Raw genomic sequence first — 8,643 nt, 5'->3', positions numbered from 1 at the left:
TATGTGTGTATATATGCATATTTTTTTAACTTGTTTGTAATCAAATGATAAATTTTACTAGCTCATGACCCAGAGTTTAGTTCATGGTCTATGAGGATGAAAATTTGCAGTATGAATCAGCAAAAGGTTCTGCTTTCTCAGCACATGCATTGCAAAGGGTGATGTCTTGTGTACATTTCAAACAGAAAATTCCTCATTTTCTGTTCCTGTACTCCAACATTTCCCAATATTAGTTACCACTAGCATTAAATTCTCCAGCATTTTAGTGAAATAATTTAGATTATGCTCTCCTAGGGGCAGTGTGTCTGGTGTTTGCTGAAGAGCTGTTTGAGACTCTCTTTGCAAGCTGTGTCCCATGGCCTTCCCCAGAGTGGATGAGCACCAAATGTTTTGAGTCCTGCAAAAGCTTAAGAGAGGATTTGCTACCTGGCAGCTTTTGAGAGTTGAGTCTCAAGAAGGAGATGGAGGCTTTTGGAGACTGTTTGGGATAGAGGCTCCCACTTGGGCTCATCCTGTATTTCACTTCCTTGCACTGAGGATTGTTCCACAGCCTCCTGGAACTGTTGGAAATGCTCCCTTTGACTTCTGCAGGGTTTTGCATCAGTTTGTAGGGCAACAAAAGATGGCTGTGTCCAAAATTGTTGGTATAACTTGACTGAAACATAAGAGAATTCAGCCTTTTATAGAGAGGTCAATGGACTGAGCCGTAATACAAGAGCAGATGCTAAAATAACACCCAGGGCAACATCAATCTTACATTTTTAGTCCAAATCTTTCTCAGGATCCATTAAGTTATTAATGATATTTTCAGGACAAAGAGGAGATAATGCCATGCTTTCGGAGCTGTTTCATTTTGACGTTTCCTTGCTGTTTTTGAATTTCAGGACATAAATTAGGAAGGGAGACTGCGTTGCACTTGTTACATAAAGTTACCTTCTGTACTTAATTTCATGTTTGAAATTGAGCACCAGATCAATGAAGTCCAAACTTCAGTCTCATTAACATCAGAAGTTTGAATATGCAATTTTTTAGATTTTTTTTTTAGTATGCAGTACTTGCAGTTATGAAACCTACAGCATTTTGAAACATGTGGAAGAGCTTGAAATGCATCCATGTGTTCAGCCAAACCACCTGCATATCATAATGATGTTTCTTTTGATGATGATTGGTGACAAAAAATAAAGATAACTCAATTCCATTCTATTTTTTTTTAATAGAATCTCTGATCCAGCTACTTTTTCTTAACTAAGACAAATTCATCCTCCAGCAAAACACATGGTTAGGAAACTCTGTGCAATTTCAAGGTGGCAGTTTCCTGTAAAGTCAGAATCAGACTTTTCAGTATGCTTAAGATAAACAACTTCATGGCTTCTGCAGTTAAACTTTGTCTGACCTTGATCAGTGCTGACAAGTAAATGAGGACTGCTTTTAAAACTTCCAAGATAAGCACACAAGCATGAGCCAGGACTCCAGCATGGGAGCTGGGATTTTCCTGGCCAAAATAGGGACACTTCTAGAGTCCACATTTGGCCAACAGACAGAAGCAGGCATTTCCCGGGCAAAGTCCATTGTGTCATGACAAAGGTCAAAAAAACCAGGAGAAATGAATTGTGCCCTGAAAGTGCCTGTTTCTTTCTGCTGAAGAGTAAGAAAGTTTGGGAGCTCTGGTTCATGCACAGATGAATCATCAGATATTCTAGTTATGCACAGATGCAGAAGGGAGGTGAAGTAAGCGCAATTCTGAAAGGATTTCTTTTGGAGTAAACCTCCTCTGATGGCAGCCAGTAGTGGGAACAACAGGTACAGCCAAATATCAGCAAACTAATTCCAGGGAACAACAGGAAAACTACAAACACCAAGTAAGGCACATCCTGAGACTTGCCCGAAGCCTAGAAACAAGAGTATTTTTATGACCATTAGTGGGCTTTAGAACAAGCCTGCTGAGAGAACAGTCTGAGAACATGTTGACAAATGCATCTCAGAAGAGGTCTGGATACAGGGAAATCAGCAATGAGTTGTCTACCAAGAAAAGCTGCATTATTGCTATGTTCACTGCTGATCCCAACCTTGGGATGACAACAAATAATTATTTTCAGTGGGGTTCCCTTTAAAACCCAGACTTAAAACTGTATGTGTATTTGTAGCTTGGGGGGAGGGGGGTAAAATCATGGAAAATTATCTAGACAGTGTCTAAAAGTTGGTAATTTAACAGTGACTATTTCAGACAGTGCAATATATTTGCTCAGTGTAGTAATAAATTATGTGCAGTTTGCCAAGTAATTTACCCAGTCCTCTTTTCATCACTTCAGCTTCAAAATGCTTTAAATAAACTGTGACATTATGTAAATGACTGTGTATTTATTTAACTGTTTCTCTTAGACTCTAATCATGCAAGTGAGAAAATACCGGGTATTAAATGGACTATGCAAAATAGATACAAAATCCCAGAATTTAGACTCTGTTCTATTAATTAGATATGAATGATAAACTGTTCATCATTTTAATGAGGAACATAAGGCAATGTAGATATTGTATATTCATTTTTCATATGAGATTTCATTCCACCGCTCAGATTCCTCTTTCCAGGGAAGCAGCTGCTTTGTAAACATGCTGTAAAGAAACTTTGGGCTATTTCCAAGTGCCCTTGCATGTCAGTGCATGGGTGAGCTCAGCAGCGGTCACATCATTTGATGCAGCTCTGTAAAAATGTCCAGGTCACAGTCCTGCACCTTTAGTCAAAGCCTCTTTGTGTCAGTCCCGTGTGAATTCACCTGGAGCATCCTGATCCATAGGCATGCCCACAGCTCCTGGGCAGCCCAGCACACCAGCACCACGTGAGCAGCACCCAAATCAGGTGCCAAATCTGTATTATAAAACTGCAAGCTCGACTCTGTGATTGATTCAATGTTTTCATGCTAATCAGCACTCGGACTTTTCTTTTTAAAAAGAGTGTTGCAATCATCGAGGTTGGTGTGTGCTCCCCTGCAGGTTGTTGTTTTGCTGAGTTTAGAACATTAAAATTCCATGTATGGGTTAAGATCAAAGCCTGCTGTGTTTCCACTCCTGCCATTTAGTCACAGGAAACGATTAATAAATCATCAAATATTAATATCATCCCTTCAAGTCATAAAAGGCTGCAATATACATCTATGGTTTTTAAATAAAAATTGATGACTATAAGTTTTTTGTAATTGGGAACATAGTGGGAGGGGGGAGAGATAATCTGATGAATGCTGTTATTTATTTTAACTTTTATATTAGGTTCATGAAAAAAATATTCTCTCTATAACCTACCAAGATTTATCAGCCTGTGAAATTTTATAATAAAGAAAAGACTGATTTTCTAATTAAAGATTTGTCAAATAAAGAAAATAAGTGTGCATGTATTTTTTGACTTTGGGAGAAAGTCATGTGAAATTAAATCATTGAGCTGGTTTTGCAAAGTGCTGTGGCAATGCATTCCCTTGCTCTGTGCACATCCATTCCCACTGCCCTGAACTGGTGGTCAGTGGATAAAGCATAGAAAAGGGCCATCTCTCCTGATGATTAACCTGGCATTAATTTCGAATTTAGCCTACCCATTATTTGATGCATGTGCCTGATGCTCTGAAAGCAGCAGAGCTGTGCCAGGGGATCATGCCACGGTTACACTGGTACATGGCAGATTATCCCATCCTTATCTCCCTCCACCAACTGCCCAGAGAAACCAGGGACAAGGTTTGTGCTTCAAATTTTGCTCTACAAGAGATGGGATGAATCCAAGTTCAGGATTTCCATGAGTGAGGTAAAATTCCTTATCAAGTCCCACTGAAAACACAGACATGCTACAAAATTTTTCCTGTGGGAAGGACTTGTAAATGCCATCAAGAAAGAGTGAATTCCCAGAAGGTACAAATTAAATGTCTAGAAGACAACGTTAAAAACCCTTGACAAAGGCAAGGTGCGTTTTGTTCTTATTTATTAGAATTTCTCTTGCCATTCTTGTCATCCTTGCAATAACTCACTCCCTCTTTGAAGGTCACTATGGTCCATACAGTACTGCTGAGAGCAGGAATTCCACAGACCATAAATCATCTGAAAAAAAAAACCTATTCCAGGGTGTGAAACTTGCCACTGCTTGATTTCAATGACAATCTTGTTGTCCTTGTGCTGTAGATTTCTCTTTTGCTACCCTGAAATCAGTCACTGACAATCCATGTCAGAAACTCAGCCTTCCAATGGGATCATGTTAATAAAAAAAAATCCTCAAACTCCTATTCTTTTCTTTCCTTTCACAAGGACAGAAAATTCACTCCTGTGGCTCCTGAGACAGAAATGTAATTTTCAGAAGGACCTGTTTATTTTGAGACTCCTGGACACATTGGCACTTTTGGCCTTTCAGAGAAAGGTTAATCCCATTTTCTATTTTTTGTTTCACTTTTCCTACATCTCTCTGCTCTTGTTTACCTCATCTTTGGAACACACAGGATCAGCCTTATGTGAAAAACATATCTTTGCAGACACAAATGTCCATTTATCCCACTTTGGAACACCTGCTATCTCTTATCTCTGTAAAAACAGCACAGCTCCATAAACACCCAGGCAGGTGTCTGAAAGGAGATTGTTTTCCCCACACAAAGTTTGGTCTGATGAATTCCCAAAGATGGTCTCTAAATCAAGGGAATTGGTTCCCATCTGTGTGATGATGGGGGAAGGTACCCAAATAGAGTCATATCTGAATCATTTGAAGTCACTTTGCACCATGGTAAGTGAGGAAGGATTTTGCAGTGGTTGCAACCCTGCATCTGTAATCTGCATTGGACACAGGGCCAAGGGGACAAGCAGAGGGACACAGTCACTGCCCAGACTCCCCTGCCAGCTGATGGAAATGTATGTTCTTCCAAAATGGGATTCTCTTCTCATACAGTGCTCTGCTGTCTGCATTCATTAGTGTCAGCATTAGTAAATGTAGGGAAAATTGATACAGAGAATTTGTTTTCAGCACACCAAATCACACTGCCTACAGTAATAAGGGCTGCAAATGAAAAACTGGTTCAATGAGACTGCTCAGCACAGCTTTGGTGTGATGACTAAATTCTCTAGGATCTCCAAAGGACCCTAAAATCCACATTTTTCTGCTATGCATTATGTATAAATATGAATTTCTAATCAAGATATGCTCTCTCCTCCTGGTATATATAGAATAGCCCTGAGTTAGTAAGAAATAGTTTTATGCTCTCTTAAAAAATGAGATTCTTCTCTAGTGGGTCTTTAAATCTTTGTTCCAGGAATTGATCATCCTGTTTTGACGTCAATGGCCCATACTGAGGTTATTGAGTACAGCAATTTTATAGCCAGCTCCTCTCTTTTCCTTCATGTTTTACAATTAGCCAAAACTTCAGCAGAAATATCAGCTGGGAAGAGAGCCTCTTGGAATTTCAGATTCATCAGCTGCAGAAGCCACCAATAAAGGTCAAAACCAAAAGCAAACACATGTCTTCATATTTACATTTAAAGCAGGCAGCCCAAACAGCAGAGAGCTCTTTGCCTTTGTGAAGCACAAGCAAAACCTTCTCAAGTAGTGAAGTGTGAAGGTGACTGGTAAATCAACCAACAATATTTTATCTTAAGTGTTCACAAAAAGAATAATTCAAGATGGAATACACCACTTCTCCCTGAGAGTATACTATCCATGACTCCACCTTGAAAATGGCTCCACTTTAAGAAGAAAAGAAGGAATTATCTTACCATCATCACTTCTTTGCTTCTATTGTTTATCTAGGTGCCAATTTTTCCTTTTATTCCATATTTTTATGTAATGAAAATGAAATGAAAATGAACCTTCTTTCCAGATTTTTGCCTTTTTTTTTGCTAACACTTTCCTTCTGCTCCAATATGTAGACCTACACAGTTGATAAAACTGAGCAATTTTTACCTATTTACCCATTGCTTTATTTTTGTAACTTTATTTTTGTAAATAAGGTCATTGCCAAACTGGGGGGATTCCAGCTGAATGTCACTGAGATATTCAGGGGGCCAGGCGTGCATTTAACATACAGAGATAAACTGAGGGAGTGGGGTTTATTCAGATTATTATGAAGAAAACTACATGTTAGGTGTCACAGGAGACTTCAATAGCCTAATTTGGGTTAAGGAATTTAGATAAGTCTGAATTTTCAGAGAAGTAAAATGAGAGGACAAGTGACACTGCGTATAAAACACTACAAAGGAAATTTTGATAAGACACAAGGTGAAAATGGTTTCACCATAAGGATAGTTAAACACAGAATCAGGTTGCTCAGGGAAGTCATGGAATTACCACCTCTGGAAGCACTCAAGCTGTACTGGACATGGAACTGCCCTGTGAAACCCCACAGGGCTTGAAGACAGCCCTGTCTGTCTGATTTCCACCTTAGTGCTCTCCACAGCTCCCTGGAAGGAGGTGTAGCCAGCTGGGGCTGGTCTCCTGCCCCAAGCAACAGGTGACAAAATGAGAGGACACGGCCTCAAGCTGGGCCAGGGGAGTGTCAGGATGGACATCAGGAGGGATTTCTTCATGTCAAGGGTTGTTTAACATTGAAATAGGCTGCCTAAGAGGCAGAGTCATCATCCTTGGAGGTGTTCAAGAAATGACTGGATGTGGCACTAAATTGACGAGATGGTGATCAGCCAAAGGTTGGACATGATCTTGAAGGTCTTTTCTGACTTAAAAGATTCTGTGATTCTGTGTGAGTCTGTGGTCTCCAAAGCTAACTCAGTTGAAAATAAAGAAATAGCTACACACATAGACCTTGTGCATTAACCTACACTGACACATTATTGGATTTCTCTCCTCAGCTGTTGTGCCGTGAGGGAACGAACTTCTCTGGGAGGGGTTTGGACCTCTCTTTCCTTTACCACGTTGCCTACAAGGCAATGGATCCACTGCAAGAGATCTCAGAGCACTCAAGTCCTGAAAAGCACTTTGTGTACAACATGGAAACAGAGTATAGGAAAGCTCTGTTATAACATGATTCTATGTTTATTATCATCAAAATATTATTTGTTGGATATACCATAATTTATTGACACCAATTAGCTAACCTTGATTCAATTAAAACTGGAATGGCAGAAACATGGTAGAGTTTCCATTACATTTTCTAAATGAAGAGTTGGTCACATACATTGAATATTCAAGAACATGATAGTGTGAGACTCTGGTTTTTCCATTCTTTTTAATTTTCCTAAAATAGAAAGCAGCACTTATGAAAGCCTTTGTGTTTTTTTCTTTTACCTTTTAATCATGACCAAAAGTTTTCAGCAGGAAATAAAAATAGAAAAAGCCTTGCCTAATAATGTAAAAATCCCTTCCTGTTCCACAAATAGGCTTGTTGATGCAGATTTATACTTTATATATGTGTATAGTTCCATCTAAAAGGCATTGTGAAGTCACAGAAGACATGGAAGGAAAAAATAGGCTTCTGGCACTCAGTGCCTAATTTTTTGAGCAGAAAATCTCCATCAAGGATTAAATAGTGTTAGGAACCATTTTCTACTGCAGAAGTCAGCTGGCACAATCTGAACAGATCTATGATATTAAAACAAAATATTAAAACATAATATTACCCCCAGCAGGGGTAAAATTATTAAACAAAATATTAAAACATAATATGACCCCCAGCAGGGAATAACGTGCAGTGACTGCAATGATTTCAGAAGGCTGTTCAATTGCTTTATTAAGCTATACTATATTACACTACATACTATACTATAGTATACTATACTAAACTAAAGAAAAACCCATGACCTCTTACAGAGCTCATGACACAGCTTTGACCTAATTGGTCAACCAATCAAAACAACCATCACCAGAGTCCAATTAACAAATCACTTTTGGTAAACAATCTCCATAACACATTCCAAGTGTGCCAAACAGCAGGAGCAGCAAATAGAGATAAGAACTGTTTTCTCTTCTTTCTCTGAGCTTTCTCGCTGCCTTCCCCAGGAGAAATCCTGGGAAGGTTGTGCCTGCTGCTGTCTGTGGAGAGAGCTGCAGCCACAACATAAAGGCATCACTACCTGAACACTTGTGCTCCAGACCCTTCCCCAGTTCCATTGCCTCTCCCTGGACTCACTCCAGCCCCTCAAAGCCTTTCATGAAGGGAGAGGCCAAGGACTGGCCGCAGTAGTCGAGGTGCTGCCTCCCCAGTGCTGAGTACAGATGGCCATGGTAAAGTGCTTGTCCCGACTCCCTCTTTGTTTTCCTCTTTGCTCTTATTGAGATCAATGTTAAAGTCTCATTGGCTTTGCTGGGGGAGAGCTGGATCTACCACAGCTGGATTGACCACATCTGGATCTACCACGTCTGGATCTACCACAGCTGCATCATCTACCATGTGTACAGCACCTTCAGTGCATGAAGAATCTGTAAACTCTCTCATTTGAAAAGACACACATCCAAGTGGTCATTAAAGTCTTTTCCTTCCTGATTAAGACCTGAATCACTGAGGTAGTTCATATGTACAATAACCTCTGTACTCTGCCTCTATGCCCAAGGAACAATGACTGTGATTCATAAGGCCCATTCTGTGCTACACTTGGCACATTGTCAACAGTGCTGCCTTTTCAAGAGCCAGGATAAAGGGTAATGGAATGGAAAATTTCCTTTTTTCCCATTGCTGGGTC

Source organism: Zonotrichia albicollis, chromosome 3 (genome assembly GCF_047830755.1).
Source record: "Zonotrichia albicollis isolate bZonAlb1 chromosome 3, bZonAlb1.hap1, whole genome shotgun sequence".
NCBI lineage: Eukaryota > Metazoa > Chordata > Aves > Passeriformes > Passerellidae > Zonotrichia > Zonotrichia albicollis.
This window is presented reverse-complemented; position numbering follows the sequence as displayed.